The sequence below is a fragment of the Mytilus galloprovincialis genome, chromosome 12 (genome assembly GCF_965363235.1).
Source record: "Mytilus galloprovincialis chromosome 12, xbMytGall1.hap1.1, whole genome shotgun sequence".
NCBI classification, from domain to species: domain Eukaryota; kingdom Metazoa; phylum Mollusca; class Bivalvia; order Mytilida; family Mytilidae; genus Mytilus; species Mytilus galloprovincialis.
The window spans coordinates 11,728,873-11,745,891 of record NC_134849.1 but is presented as its reverse complement, the minus strand read 5'-3'; the positions used below and the strand labels follow the sequence as shown (position 1 = coordinate 11,745,891).

General features: G+C 31.4%; 2 long non-coding RNA genes across 2 annotated transcripts; both read right to left on the bottom strand.

The window, feature by feature from the left end:
• Window positions 1-4,444: 4,444 nt before the first annotated feature.
• LOC143054708 (uncharacterized) lies at window positions 4,445-6,241 on the bottom strand. The gene is made up of 2 exons (XR_012971796.1): window positions 5,771-6,241; window positions 4,445-4,861 (listed from the first exon to the last, which is right to left on the bottom strand). It is a non-coding gene; the product is annotated as an uncharacterized LOC143054708 (long non-coding RNA).
• Window positions 6,242-13,799: 7,558 nt separating this feature from the next.
• LOC143054822 (uncharacterized) lies at window positions 13,800-16,525 on the bottom strand. Its single transcript, XR_012971836.1, has 3 exons — window positions 16,471-16,525; window positions 14,687-15,123; window positions 13,800-14,344 (listed from the first exon to the last, which is right to left on the bottom strand). It is a non-coding gene; the product is annotated as an uncharacterized LOC143054822 (long non-coding RNA).
• Between the last annotated feature and the right edge of the window lie 494 nt (window positions 16,526-17,019).

The following is a 17,019-nucleotide window of genomic DNA, read 5'->3' as shown; positions in this document are numbered from 1 at the left end:
GTACAGATCCCGACTATCTATGTATGGAGAAATTAGACGTAGTTGTAAACCTTGATATCATAGTTTGTACAAAATATTAAACGAACGTTCAATTGTTTACAGTGACTAGGTCATTGTCTCTGAAACACTTTTCTGTCTTCCAGCATGAACAAATAAATGTTATGTATGTTTACAATGTAGTTTGAGAGCAACACCGTTTGTTTTAACTGAAATCTTTTTCCAGTGATTACATAACTTAAAAGTGATATATTACGGCACAGTTGCTATATATTCCCAATTCCAGCAGATTAATATAATAATGCATATTTATAACATAAACTTTCATACCTGAACAATCCTTACTGTACATGGAATATAATAGGTTCAGCATCGTGAAATAGTTATCAATACTTTGATATAAATTGCATCTTCCTCCAGTTTTGTATTCAGTGCAGGAACAAGTTGATCTAACCAAGCAGTTATACAGGCATGTGTCTTTGTCAACATTGTTATATTCCAATCTCCCACTTGATATGTCTCACCAAACATCTGCATGGTACAGCCTAAAAAGTAAGGGTTTGTAGTAAACACTGATTTAAAGGCAAGATAGAATAGTAACATTGAAGGTGTTATTTGTTGTTTAATTACTGTCCAAATATTTATGCCAAATAAATCACGAGTGTTAAGGTTTCGGTAAAAAAAAAAAACGTACAGTATATTTAAAGTCAAATCGGGTTTTTTTCTTGAATGACTTTTCACTGAGAAACAGCCTGATTTGCTAGTTGCATCTCTCAAAAGATCTATTTTTTTTTATCTGGCATCATTTTCATGACAAAACAACTATTAGCATGATTTGGTTATTTATATTTTGTTCTTTTGATTTATTTGGTTGCACTTTTAAATAAATGGTCAGGATTCAAAACTTTATATTTACAAATACTTTTTTATCCGATTTATTAATCATATATATTACTACACAAAACGTCCCAATTAGCTTGAATGCAATCGTCATTTTCCGTAATAATATTTAGTTTAAGACGACGATTTATTACGTCATTATCGAGTTTGCAACTGTTGGTCGGTCGAGAAATTTGCGTACGTTAAACAAATGAGTGATTAGTTTACCAAAGAAATTTGTATACCATGACATAAATACAAGGGATTAATAATAAAAGCAACAGTCACATACCTCTGCTTAAAAGTCATGCATCGATTGGGAGAAAACAAAATTCGGCTTCTAACCGAGGGAAATACATCAATTATAAGAGGAAAACAAAGAAACAATACAACAGGAACACTGAAGTGCAACAAAAACAAACGCCAACATACATAAAAACGAACTATTTGATACAATTGATAACTTCCTGACTCGGGACAGGATATTTTAAGAACAAATGATGGCTTGAAACTGTTTTTATGACTAGCCTTACCTCCCGCCTATATAACAGTGTTACAAAATATCGCTAAAATGACAACACTACGCGACAGACATACAACACAAACACACGCAGGCACACTCATCATAGAGAAAAAGTGATATATCTCTTTAAGTTTGGTAACATAAGATATACTAAAATATAGATAATTGCGAAGCGAACACAACGACATTGTTATTTTAGGGATACAGGGATACAAATTGTCCACATTAACAATTAAATGACATCATATTCCTTTTACAATTTTTGAAAAATCTTACTTTTTATTGAACCACACTGATTAAAACGACAAAATTCGTGACGTTTTTATCTATTATGTATTTATTGAGTTTAGTAAATTGATATAAATGATAACAGACACTCGTTATTCAAAATGGTTCTAATTGTTCATCCTCCTGCCCGACATGTCTTTTTTTACCGTATGGTACAGAATTCATAAAGAATGTCACTTAATTATAATATAAAATGATTATGAATAAATAATATACCAGTAATAATTAGAAATAAGTCATAAAGTATGATTTACAGTATTGAGTAGTAAAATAAAAACAGATGTAAACTTATATCTAAAGAAGTCAGTACTCAGTTGTACAAATAGAAATGTTAAGACCATCAGGAGCAAAAAATGATAGCAATATAATTGTATGATGACAAAAAACAATATGACAGTAGTTTACACATTAGCATTATATTCAGACAATAAAAACGTTTTGTGACTTACTTGTTTAATGAAATTTAAAATAAATGAACTTTAATTAGATCATAAATTTAGAAATTCAAATGACAAGCAATGTTTCGTTATAGTAATTGGTTCAAACTTAACATTCGTAAAAGTACTTTCCTTGCATTTTAAACAATTGTTAGTTGGGGGAAATTCATTAACACACATCAATTGTCTTTATTTTCTTGATGATGTGAAAATATACAAAATGCAATTAAAAAAATAGTTATGAATAATGAATTGGAATCATTTGTCTGTATAAAAAATGGAAAATAACACGTTTAATAATTTATTGCGTCCGAAGCGTTTATATGGATTTACCTTAATCAGGAACGCTCAAAGCAAAACATTTGAAATCCGAAGATGTATAAGTACCAAAAATCGTTGAAGAGCTAGCTATATGTCAAATGACCTGAAATAAATAGCCAAATTCATCTAAAGCCAACTTTGCCTGAGGGAGTTGAAACCTTAGTTCCATCAAGGATTTGTATAGTAAGAAGGATTGGAATCTCGCGGTTTATCGTAATCTCTTCCGCGGCGAGACTTCGGTACTCGCCACTATTACTACTACTACTACTCGTCACTTACGATATCGGAACGTGATTTTTTGTACACATGCATCGAGTTGTGTTCTTATTTTTGTCACGTATAGACAATGTCGTAATGGTTAAGGACTTTATTCATTCAAACGTAATAATTATTGATTTTCACTCAAGTTTCAATTGACGAAAAAGCATAATTTAACTGTTTTATTTGATGGACATTGTAATGCAATGTGAATAACGGCAGTTGACAATGTGTTTGTATGTTAACTTCTGTAATTTTTTATTTTCAGTCAATTGTCAAAGAAATTTTAAAAAATCTTATTCTTGTAAATTATGTCATTATATTTATATGCGAATTTGCATCTTCGGAAACTCTTTCAAAAACTTTCAATCTCGGGAAACAGGTGCAAAACATTTTTTTTATGGCAAAAAAGAACTGACAACACATTTCATAGTGGCTAGTCATTATCATAAGTTTGGAACAAGTACTGTTAAAGAGGGAGCCCACTGGTAAACCCTATAAAACTGCCTCTGCATGTTACTGTAGCAGGTTTCAATCATCATAAACATATATAGGCATAAAAGAAACGTTAGCCAGTGTGTTATAAATTATCAATGCAAGCAAAATTTTTTAATTGTACTAATAACATTACATCTTTAAATGCACTTTTGTTTCTTATCAGAGCACTTTCATCAATTTGTGCATGAATAACTATTTGATAGGGCAATTTTATAGTGTCAGCTCTCTGTCATACATGTATAACGGCCTCTCAAGTAGTCAGTCATGGAATTATTTCTGGTTATGTATTATTCATTAACTTGAAAAGAGCGACTTGTCATATATCAAAGAAGACTATCTTTATATAGACATTTATCAATAAATGTCTTTGTAAACATAACTAAAATGTTTCTCGTCTAACAGAAGATACTTTTTGTACAATTTTGCCTTGTATTGACTTTATAGCGCACAGTTACTAATATGCATGTACAACACTGACTTTTGTCTATCAAGGAAAGATTGAATAATTGCTTACCGGTACTTCAACATCATTTGAACTTTGGTGAACTGAGCTGTCTCATTCGATTGACAATCATACCACATCTCTTTACTCTTAGGTCTTAACTTCAAATTTGGTATAAAAACTATTTTTACAATAAATGTCTTTGTTAAGACGTACATGATAACTATAAAATGGTTATTGTCTAACAGAAGATACTTTTTGTACAATTTTGCCTTGTACATGTATTGATCTTATAGCTCATGATTACGAATATACTGTATAATACATGTAAAACAATTTTTGTCTATCAAGATAAGAAATAACAATAGATTGAATAATTGCTTACATCAACATCATTTGTTTCTTTGGTGAACTGAGCGGTCTCATTTCATTGGCAATCATACCACATCCCGCATCTCTTAACTCTTATGTCTTAACTTCAAATTTGGTATAAAAACAATTTTTTGTGCATGTATTATGTATGGGCTGTTGGTTTCATGTGATAATATTTATCGACCTGCTATGCTGCATGGGTTTTGTTGATGGTGATTGACATACATTCATTGATTCAATCATTGTACATGTAGACTACTAGTTTTTAAAATCTTCATTTAATATTGAATGGATAGTTGTCTCATTTCAATCATATCCCATGTCTCCTTGCTTATTTTACTACACATACATGTACATAGTCAATATACACTCAACACCAAGCAGATTTGAAGTATTAAATGAATCTGGCATGTAATGGAATTTAAAAGAAGATGTTCAATGATTTATTTTTATATTAAAATATAGAAATAATCCAATTTAACCCGGGTATCACATGATCATCTATCAAGTCACTATCAAAGTTCCATACACACAAAGCGTAGCTTTCAAGTTTAGGTAGAAGAGATTAAAAGTTAATGATCCAATGAAACATTGTTGGTATATCCTCCATAAATGATATTCAGAGGAACGTTCTGGTCAAAAGTGGCATTCAGTTGTACACTAGTATTTCTATTTCTATTTGAAGGCATGCCATATACATCATGTATATATGTTAGTCCACATGATTAGTGCATGAATGGCCAACTGCTGTTTGCACACAACTGCTTAGACTTTTTTTGGGGACTTGAATCCTTGTGCCTAGACTTTTCTTCTTAACATTCACCAGTTTGAGCATTTTGGAAAATACTGAAAAAAAGGTGTAATATAGTTACATGTGGCAATAATAATACAATATCATATGGCTTAAACAATTCCAATATCAAATATGTCCTTAACAATAGCAATACTACCTCAAGATCTCTGCTAGAACAATTATATTTGCAAAATTTATGTTAGATTTCTATGGGTTTATGCAAATTCAGGAATAATTTATATTTGTAGCAATGTTTCTATTGTTTTAAAATAAAATATTTTGCAATATTGTAGGATCAAAAGATGTCGCAAACAAACAAAAAATCAAAAATAACAATAAAAGGAATAAATGTTAGATATTTTGGATAACAGAATATCCTTTATATATTATATATATATATAAAACTCTAACTGGACTTGACTGAAGTATAGTTTAGAGCAGTTCGGTCTAGAAAAGATAAAGCTCAGGTACATTTGTAATGCACAGGTTTAAAAAAATTATGACGTCTTCCTATTTTAATTATTTGATTTGACGCTGTTGCAGGAAAAAATCTTGCAAGGCTATTTTGATTTTTGCTTGGACACCGTTGCAGGAAAACATCTTTCATTGTTGGATTTGAAGTTGTTGCAGGAAAACATTATTTAGCCTAGCAAAATGCCATAATTAACAGGCATAATAATTAATTGGAATTAAATTTGTAATGCATTTGATATGTGGTATAAACAGATAGAGAAGAAGGGAGTCCATAATAATAACATGCATAATAAAAGGGGGGCAGTGATTTATAATGAAGACCAAAACAGCACTACCCATACATCATTAAAGGCATTAAAGTAGATGAACTATGTTGATGTATCATTATTTTGATGTCAGTAAAAATGTACATTAATTTGTACATAATGTACGTTCACAAATTTACCATGATGCTGGTAAACACTGGGCTGAACATTTGAAAATATTACCATCCATGCATTGTCCCTTTCCACATCAGCAAAGGCAAATCTATGGAGTTTTCTATGGAACATGGCTAGTTAAAATTGATGTAAAACTATTTCAAAACACATGGTTTAACGATTTCATTTCGGTATCAACAGGAAGAAAGTATCAGATTATTATGACAACTGGATCCCCTCCCAATTTAGGCCTGGTAAATTGCGATTCATCTGAGAACCACATTGATGTTTAAAGACAGAAAAGTATCACAATTCCCTTATTTAGCGGTTTGAGCTTTCTTCAATACACTTTATCACCAATGTTTTACGTTTGTAAACATGTTTGAACATTAATCTAGGCCAATTGAAGAACTTTATTAATTTTTCCCAAGCCACCCCCATTTTCGCTCCAGAACGCCATTTTTGTTGTAATCAACTCGAAGAAACGTAAAAAAAATAGGAAAACTAATGCATCAATCACTACGAAATTTACTCAATACACGAAGAAATCATTTATCTATCAGAAAATATAAATTTTATCACTCATCTCCGTTTTTTGAGGAAGGAGTATAAAAATAGAAAATGATGATAGGACCGCCCAATAGGCGGGATAGGGTGAGGTCACTTCGGTCAATATGCAAATTAATTCTATGGAGCCGTGTATTCTTACTGCGATCGTAAAAGTTATTAATTACACCAGAACCCTTTTAAACTTCTTATTTCAAGCATAAAATTTGATAGATATGGATTGTAATACTTACATATCGGGTGTCAATTTGTTTAGGTGATGCAAATATCCGCCATTAATCAAGGCACATTGAGCATTTTCCAGATGCATCACGGGTAATCTCACAAAATCTCGCGCCGCAGAAGATATTTTACTGCAGTCTATGCAAAAACCCACAAGATTCCAATCCTTCTTACTATACAAATCCTTGGTTCCATAATAATTTCAATATTTATAAACAGACAATATGCAATTTGAGTAAAGTTTGTTAAATTATGTCAGTACTGAAGCACTGACTACTGAACTGATGATACCCTCGGGGACTGATAGTCCACCAGCGTAGGTATCGACCCAGTGATGTAAACAATTGAAAACAACAAGTGTGATGATTTATTGCGTCTGAGGCGCTTTTCTGGATTACCCTTCATCAGGAAAGCTAAAAGCAAAACATTTAAAATCCGAAGATGTATAAGTACCGAAAATCGTTGAAGAGCTATATGTCAAAAATTCCTATCTATGGTCAAAATATCAACAATGGTCTTCTTTGTTAAATCTAATTTTACCGCGAATCTTTCCAATTTTAACATATAAATGCATATGAAGATAGATTTTTGCCTGCAAGCGAGTTCTTAAAAATCCCCCACTGATGTTTAATTGGACTTTTAAACTTCTTAGTTGGACGTGTTTTCTGTCATAGTTGAACATCACGATATGAGTTCCACCTTGGTCAAACGTGTGGGCGGTCGTTGTTATACCAAAATATAGTTTTAAACACTTGCATATTTTTAAAAAATGTAGATGACCTAGCTTGATATACCTAGTAATTTTGTCATATCCAATTTCTGACTGTTTATGTCTGTTATTATGTTAACTACTGCATCAACAGGGTAAAAAAGGTAAAATCAAGAAATGAAAAAACTACAGAAAATGTGTAAAGAAAAAAGTAAATTCAAAATAATACTGAACTCCGATTTGTTCTCAGTAGTATTGTAAAAGTTCGGGTTTTTTTTACATTTCCACCTTTTACCTTAGTATGGTTCGTGCAAAGTAAAGCCATATGAACTTCCTATTGAAAGAAATATGTTTAACTAACTAAATGACTATTTTTTATTATAAAACTTCAATACTAGTTCTTCTTTCTCAAGAAAATTCATTAATTTGTCTAAATGTAAATGAAATTTACTTTTTTATAATTTTAGGCTTTCCAGACATGCTTTCCGTATGTATTGACCTCAGCGTTACCCTTACCGTGAAAATTCGGTGGTCCTTATTCAATTCGCTCCGTCATTAAAATAAACTATATCTTATTTTACATGTACTACAAATGCTTAAGACAATATCCATGCTTCTTTGTTGATTGTTTACTCAGGTGACATTCTGTAAACTTTGTTTTCCAAAAACGACAATTAATCAGCTTCCGTTTCTTCACATCAAAGCAGAAGGAGTAAAAAATTGTTATGACTATTATACGATAAAGATGCATAACAAATTATAAAGTTGTACATATAAGACTAAGTTTATGATGTATACTAACATTGTTTCAAGCATTGTATAAACCTCATTTTTCACCTGTCCATCGTTTCATATAACTTAAACGATCACAGTAAGTTATTTACCTTTAAATTTGTATGGCATAATAAGCTCTGTATTGTTCACAAAAATAATAACCTTTTGATAAATAAAAGTTTACAAATGTGGCAATACGGGTACGAAAAAAGAAAGAATAACATATTCTGAACTGATAAGCATGATGTGCTTAAAGTAATAAAGAATTGAATATTCTAAATTCTTTTTAGGTTTCTATCATTTCAGGAAAGACATGAACAGCCGATAATTACAATAGCAATATTATAACTATATACAGGCTAATAGAAAGAACAAGACACTTAGACCGTAAATACATCTAAAACTCACCAAGATAACATGACTACAAATTGGTACGCCAGGCGCACGTTTCATTTACATTATCACTGATTATACTCATTAATTAGTGACATTCAAATCAAGACCATTGGGGAAGATAAAATAAAGGCGAACTTGTAAGCACTCACATTGAATAACTTGAGTGGCACGTTTCCTTTTTCATGATGATGTTTTATTTTCTTTGTTTTGAAAACATTACATTTTGTAATTCCCTTTTTAACATCAATCGATCATCTTTTGTTTTTTCTCGATATTGAAACATGAAAATGCAATTACTTATTTGCAATTTAAATTCGGTTTCTAGATAGACATGTTAAACTCAAATCTATGGTGGGTTCCAAATCTATGGCAGATTCCTAATGTATGGGAAGTGTTACGTCATGCCATCCCAAAGCTATGGCAGTTTTTACAATCCTAATCTATGGCAAGTATTGAATTTTCCTATTCTATAGCAAATGTTTGTTATTTCCAAAGCAAATTGTGTGCAAATGTAAAACAACGCAGTACATATACAAGAAATGACTTGTCTTAAACAAGTTGAAATATACGACAACAGGAGCATATCTATAAACATTTGTGCAATTAACATTCCATAATGGTCAACCAAAACACGTAAATGAAGAATTCATATAACATAAGACAGACTGAAAGATTGAAATGATGCGCCCGTTTGTTTTTTTTTTAATTTGTGCGCGGTAACTGTTTAGTCCATTCATTAGATTAACTAGTAAAGCCCTAAACCAGCAAGAACGCAGGTTTTTATATTAAAAAAACAGACAAATAAAAAGTGGCAGTTTGAATTTTTACATAATGTTATTTCATCGTTAATACTTTTTTATATTTGATAACAATTTATATCAAATTGGTATCTGGTAATTTGATCTTTCACTCTATATACTTTGCCAGCCGTATAATTTTTATCATAAATCTTTTTCAAAAATATCTGGTACTGAAAACAGCGGTGTCCTTAATTATCGCGCTATTAGGCCAGTACAGCATAGTGTGTCCCTCTTTCGGATACATGTAAGAGGTCACATCTTCCTTTGAACCATCCGCAAATTGTTGTCGCGGAAAATACCTTCATCTTGAATGATGTTTGAATCTATGTGTTCCGCCATCGTTATCGGCGGCGATGATGTTATATGGCCTTATTCAATTGTGACGCTATGGAAAAGATCTGTCGTAGATTTGGGGAAAACAAAAATATGTCATAATTTTGATTTGTTTGACGTTTGTAACGTCACATTAGCCATAGATTAGGAATCTGCCATAGATTTTGAACCCGCCATAGATTTGAGTCATACATATATATAATAGTTTTTACCCTGTTATTATGGGAAAATCGCCTTTGGTGACGGAATGGTAGATAACAAACAAGTTGAAATAGGAAGTATACTCTTGTGAAGGAAATAAAAATTGTTAGCTGTATATTTGTATTGCAGTAGACTCCTTCAGGTATAGAGTAACAACAAAATAAAAATGACGTTACAATAAAAGTTCCTTACCGACGTCCTCTTGACGTCACGCTAAAGTTCGTGGATTTCTCAACATATAATAAGTCTTTTAGTGGTCCTCTTGTTAAATCGTCATCATTTTTGCAAATAAATGTACAAAAGTTTTGCTATTTGCAAACTTTCTCAATCAGCTTTGTGAGATCTTCAAATACTTTATGTATGGTGAGTTAACGATGATCGTTAAAAACAACGATATAAGTTTAGTTGCAAGTTATCACCATGATTATAATTTTGTGAGATGAATCGACGTGTCGGTGTTGGTGGTCTTTGTAAAACAATACAGTTGGTAGATCATAATATTTCCGGATTGTGGAAAATAGTCTGAATAAATGTTTTGTATGTGTTTTTTTTTTATTTTTGATATCGCATTAACCTATGCAAATTGCATCAAATATATGTTGTCGTGTACAATGTACCTATAATCTTCTTGATTATTGATCAGGTTGTTTTCTGGTTGTTTTTGGTTTTGTTTTGTGTCTATTTCCTATTTTTTCACATTGTTTTTCTAATAAACCTCTCATTTGTTTTAATAACTACTGGATGTGAGATATGTCAACTTGGAAGTGATAAATGTTATTACTGAAGGGGACAATGTCATTTAAAAATTGAAAAAAATATGTTTGAATTAATTAATGATCAGACCAAGCTTTCGTATGTATCAATGAAATAGTTTATGTTACTGTGTCAACCATTTATAAAACTTTTTACACGATGGTTCAAAATATAAGTTTTAAAGTTCTTGGTCAATGCTGTCCTTACGAAGTTAGAAATTAATATGCTACTTCATTGTGCATGTTTTAGGTCTTCCATCAAGTTTATCCTAGCTTTACACGTAAAAAAGACGTGGTATGGTTCCCAATGAGACAACTCTCACTAGAAGTTTTAATGCCACTTTTATGGAAAATGTAGACAACTCTCTTAAAATCCAAAAACCAGTATTGTAAAATATAAAAGGATGCACTTCAGTCAATTGGGGACAAGTGTACATACAATTAACTTGAACCATGCTGAATCAGTAGGCCATTTGTATGTTTCTCAAAACGGAAAATCCATAATCAAAAGGCAAGATCAAATGATAAAACACATCAAACGAATGGACAATAACTGTCATATTCCTGACTTGGTACAGCCATTTTCAAATATAGAAAATGGTGGAATGGACCTGGTTTTATAGAGCCAAACCTTTTACTTCTATGACAGTCACATCCAATATGTATTATAGTTACAACAATGCGTGAACAAAACAGACAAACTAGGAACAATTGTCAAAATATGTAAGTATGTACACATTTTAGGTTACGATAATGTTTACTTGACAATTTAATCATTAATTCAATAAGCTACTATAAGAAATTGTGTAATCATCAATTTAATTTAATCGTACAATTGACAAAGTAATTGTAATAAAATCAATTTCATTGACGGTAATCAGACATATATGTGGTACATATTTGTATTAATATGAAATAATACGAGCACGTGTACAATTAGGGTTTCTCTGTTTATGTATTCAAAACATAAATCCATATGAGTACAACAAAATACAAGTTACGTATTGCTCAAATATCTACAGAAACCATATTTTTACTTTGGAGGGGACAATTAAAAAATTAAGGCGTAGGATATTAAAGCATCAAATAAGCTATAATGCACAAATTGTGACTTAGATGGAGAGTTGTTTCATTGGCATTCATACCAAATCTTCTTATTTCTATAAACAGACAAACATTTATTTTGGTAAGACAGTTGTGGATGAATTAATACATTTGCTGCACTTTGGCTGAAAACGAAACTTACACAGGAATCGCAGACTGGTCTTGTTAAAATGATAATGCTTAGACATTTATATTATAAGAAACAACAATATTGACAAATTGAACAATAGTCTAAGAATTCTTATCAATATTATAATCTCCACAAGTATTGCTATTGTTATTGAACGGAAAGTACAGCAGGTTAAATTCAGTAAATAGCAGTAGTTTATAACTCACGTTAAATAATATTAAGGGGAACTTTAAAGGTTTCTTCTCCTTTTGATAAAACACTAATTGGTCTTGGCAGATATTATGCGTAGTTGACAAGTATCAATTCTCAACTAATTATTGTATAACTAATTGAAGATACTAGTATTTGCATTTCCGTAATTCATCCTTATGCGGCTTCTTCAATAATAAAAATAAATCACATCTTGTCACCTACAATCATCTTTCTTATTTTGTTTTAATTGAGAAGTGATAACTCAAAACGCATGATATGGTGTTAATGCATGTTTGACACCAGAATCGCTTTTGTAATGCCAGACAATATAAGTGCATAAAGACTCAACGAAGGTTTTTTGCTGAGTGTTCAAATTATGAGATGTTTACTTCTAGATATTGATTGATTCGATTTGTTTTGGAATCACAAACCAGTCTAGTTAAACAGTAATAGAACAGGTACAATTATAAAAAAATCTGTATTATTTACATTGTGTCATAGATCATATTTATTCGTTTCATGTATGTTCATTTGTGTAATATGTCTTTAGATTGAGTTAAACCATTTCAATTGATATGTTATAGTGTGGGTTTCTATGTTTTAATGTTACACTTTGGTTTCGGGTCCATCTGAAGGTTGGTGCTTATTAAAACGTTTAAACCCGCTTGATTTGGTAATCAGTAGTTGTCGTTTGTTAGTGTTGTTCATAAGTTTTTCTCTTTTCTTGTTTTTATATAGATTAGAACGTTGGTTTTCCCGTTTAAAATGTTTAACACTAGTCATTTTGGGGGCTTTTTACAGCTTGATGTTATGTGTGGACCAGGACTCTGTGTTGGAGACCGTACTTTAACCTATAATTGAAAACCCACTTTTAACCATTTAAAAATATACGCAGATCTCAAAATCATTATGATTTTCAAAATTATAAGCCAAAATCTACATTTTACCCTTATGTTCTATTTTTAGCCATGGCGGCCATCTTGATTGGTTGGCCGGGTCACCGCACACAATTTTAAACTAAATACCCTAAAAATGATTGTGGCTAAGTTTGGTCAAATTTAGTCTAGTTGTTTCAGAGGAGAAGATTTTTGTAAAAGATTACAAAAATTTACGAAAAATTGTAAAAAAATTACTATTAAGGGCAATAATATATATAACTCCTTAAGGGGTCAACTGACCATTTTGATCATGCTAACTGATTTGTAGATCTTACTTTGTTGAACATTATTGTTGTTTACAGTTTATCTCTATCTATAATAATTTTCAATATAATAACTGAAAACGGACAAAATTTCCTTAAAATTACCAATTTAAGGGCAGCAACCCAACAACCCATTGTCCGATTCATCTGAAAATTTCAGGGCAGATACATCTTGACTAAATAATCAATTATACCACCATGTCAGATTTGCTCTAAATGCTTTGGTTTCAGAGTTATAAGCCAAAATATACATTTTACCCTTTTGTTCTATTTTTAGCCATGGCGGCCATCTTTGTTGGTTTGTCAGGTCACCGGACACAATTTTTAAACTATATACCCCAATGGTTATTGTGGCCAAGTTTGGTTAAATTTGGCCAAGTAGTTTCAGAGGAGAAGATTTTTGTAAAAGTTAACGACGACGGACGACGACGGACGCCAAGTGATGAGAAAAGCTCACTTGGCCCTGTGGGCTAGGTGAGCTAAAAACTTGACTCTAAATAATTTTGTAATTATTCTAATGTATTGAAATTGACATCAAGGAAATAAAATTTAGGAGTATGAAGCTAGTTAACTTAATGACAGTTTGTAAACAGTGAGAGTTTTAAAGGGAAGTTATAGGTAATGTGTATTAGCTGACTCACTTACAGAACTGGTCATTTAGTCATATAACATACACTCACTACTTGAACAACCGAATAAAAACGTCGAAAACTTAAGCTAACAATCTCGCAGTCGCAATATAGTCAACGTATTGTAAACATACATTTTAGATGCAGTATTTACTATTTATTACAGTAGAAATAAAATCTCTATCAACAGTATTGAAACATATCACGCTTATTTTCTTTTATCAAATAACATCAAAAATTAAAACCGATTTTCCCCATTCATTGACAACATATAATTTATCATAGTTTTGATTGAAACATAAAGCAACTGGTTGTTTGATACAATGTCTACTGTCCAGTGGTATATCTATAACCTTTCCATATGTTGTCAACCGGTGTATGTTATTTGAACCCTGTCCACTGACGTAGATGTGTCCATTGTTATCAGAACATATATCAGTAGGCATAACCATAGTTTCAATGTTGACAATATGTTCATGTAAGCCATAAGATGTATTTGTAATCTTGATATAACTCTAGCCACCTATACAAAAAACAAAGTTATTGACAATAAACGAATGGAACTTCACAACACGAGAGTCAATTACCTTTCCATAGCTGGCTACAGATCTAGTTTTTTCGGCTGTGAGGCATCTGAAGTTGGTAAAGAAAAAATACAAAAAACAATGAAAATTTTTACAAAAAATTGTATGACGATTGTAAACTTTTAACAGACGCGAACATAACACTCATCAGATTTTACCATTATAACAAGCACTGTGGCTTATTTTTTTAGAAAGTTAAACGAAATCGATCAACTATGTTAAGCAATGTCTACGTTTAAAATACTCCCATACTATTTCCGAAACTCCTTCTTTATAATAAAGATAAAGAATAAATACCAAAATAATTGCACACTGACTTAATTAATCGCAAATTAAAAATAAATATGACTGTATTTTGATTTTAAAAATGAGACGAAGAATGACGACTTACATGTTATAGTTATTGACTGGATATGCGATCAAAATACTATTCATTTTTACGCCAATATAACATGGAACCTTGTTTTCAATGTCCCTTCCAGAATTCGGTACTGCTGACGCACAAATTACGGAATTGCTTTGGTCATTGCTTCCTGTCTTATGCAGGGTCTATCTGTAATACAGATCTGATGTTTAGTTGGGTAACATATCCTATATTTTGACTTGTAATAGCTACATCAAATGGTTCACTTTCCAAATTAATCTTATTTAGGTATTTTCCAAGAGGATCAACTAAAAGCAAATTCTTGTTATCATAGTCACACAACAAAATGTTTCCCATTGTTGTCGCTGCTATTCCAGTAATTCGTCCGAAATCGTGGTTGAATGTTGTTTTATAGTCGAATCCATGTCTAACATCTCCTGGGACTGCCAATACCTGCGCCATTCCTTACATATTTAGAAAGAAGCAGAATTAGTTACACAGTGTGATTGTGTCATAAAACAATATATTCAGTAAATCCATATAAGACAAGAGCGAAAGACGTTTGAAGCCTTAAAAGAATGTTTTAACCCAATATAATATAATTGCTCACTAGCGTACAGTGTTATGCATTTATCTTACCGATTATCTTATATGGGAAATTATGAGGTAGGTATTAGAAAAGTAATGTACAATTATCTACCGTTTTATAATGATAACTAATAGTAAAAAAACATTTCAAATAAATTTGATTTTGTCTAAAAGCTTGAACATTATATTATTTTTCTAAAAAAAAACACAACTCTGGTACTATCATCTGTTTAATAAGGTACACTACTCAAAGAGTTTTTTAAAACATACAATCCGAAACTTCTTTTACAGGATCGACATGCTGAAGTATGTTGTTGCTCACAAGTCAGCTATAAAACCAAGAGTTCGTAAATATTACCGACGCCGTCACGAGTTGGTATTACGGAATATATGTTTCACATATCATATCGGATATGTTCCTAACTATGACATAACTACAATTATGTTCCCTTTTCACGAATTAGACTATTTACGAGGTGTGTAATAACATGATCCACATGACGGGTGTCATATGTGAAGCAGGATCTGCTTACCCTTCCGGAGCACCTGAGATCACCCCCAGTTTTTGGTAGGGTTTGTGTTACTTTTGTTTTCTATGTTGTGTCTTGTGTACTATCATTTTTTCTCTTTCTCTCATCTAAAGAGGTGTCTTATTGGCACTCAAACCAATCTCATTTAATATGTATGCATAATGTTTTTGTACTTGTCCTACACAATGTTTTACTTATATGTTAAGCTATTAGTTTAACAGTGTTATTAACTCTTAATATTGTCGTGTATTTTTTTGTACAAGTACATTAAGAATTAGTTACATGTACAATGGCTCATATTATTCCTTGCACACTTGAATATGAACCAACATATTAATATAATTCAAAGGTGTGAACATTATTGAAATAATAATGTGATTGAAGGTTTGCACACTATAATAAAGTAACACTGATCTTGTAATTGGGCCGCGGTATTATTATGTTATGTCTTTTCAGCAGGGGACATAATAACCATATAACCATGAGAAGACATTTTGTTGTCATTTTGATTTGATAAGTTTTAAAACGCAAATTGATGTAATCATGGTAATATTATGTTGAATACTTATATAGTTCCCTACTGTATTCATGGTGACAGAGTTGGTTTTGTATTTAAGAGCAAAAAACTATTTATGGTGGTATTGAAATATTTTATGCCTTTATATATTATGTAAAATGACAAAATAAACTTACTTGTTTGTCGAGATATGTGGTGTGTAAATACTTCCTCCTCAAGTTGATCGTTATTTTAAAAATGTATGGAAGACAATTTTATCAAATATGAAATATGTCGTTGTGACAGCACAAACGATTATCTTATTAGGTTCAAACGTATTTCGTCTCTTAAATTAAAGACGGGTTATGTAATGTATTTCGGTTGTTTTCTGTACTAAGTTAATACTTCAGTTTTATCATGTATATCTTCTATATAGTCATTTTATAAAAGTTACTGTTTGCAAAAGTATAAATTATTCTAAATAATAGGAATGTTCTGGTACCAAACAGAAAACCCTGGCCGTTTTTGGCACATCTTTTTTGAACTTTTGGTCTTCGATGTTGTTCAACTTTGTACTTGCTTCGGCTTTCAAACTTTTGTATCTGGGCGTTAATAGTTAGTCTTTTGTGGACAAAAAACACTTCTGGCGTATTAAATTTTAAACATGTTGCCTTTTGTTAGCTTTTATTCCTGTGTTTCGTTGTCAATTGTGTTTTCTTATTTATTTGTATTGTAGTCCTGCAATG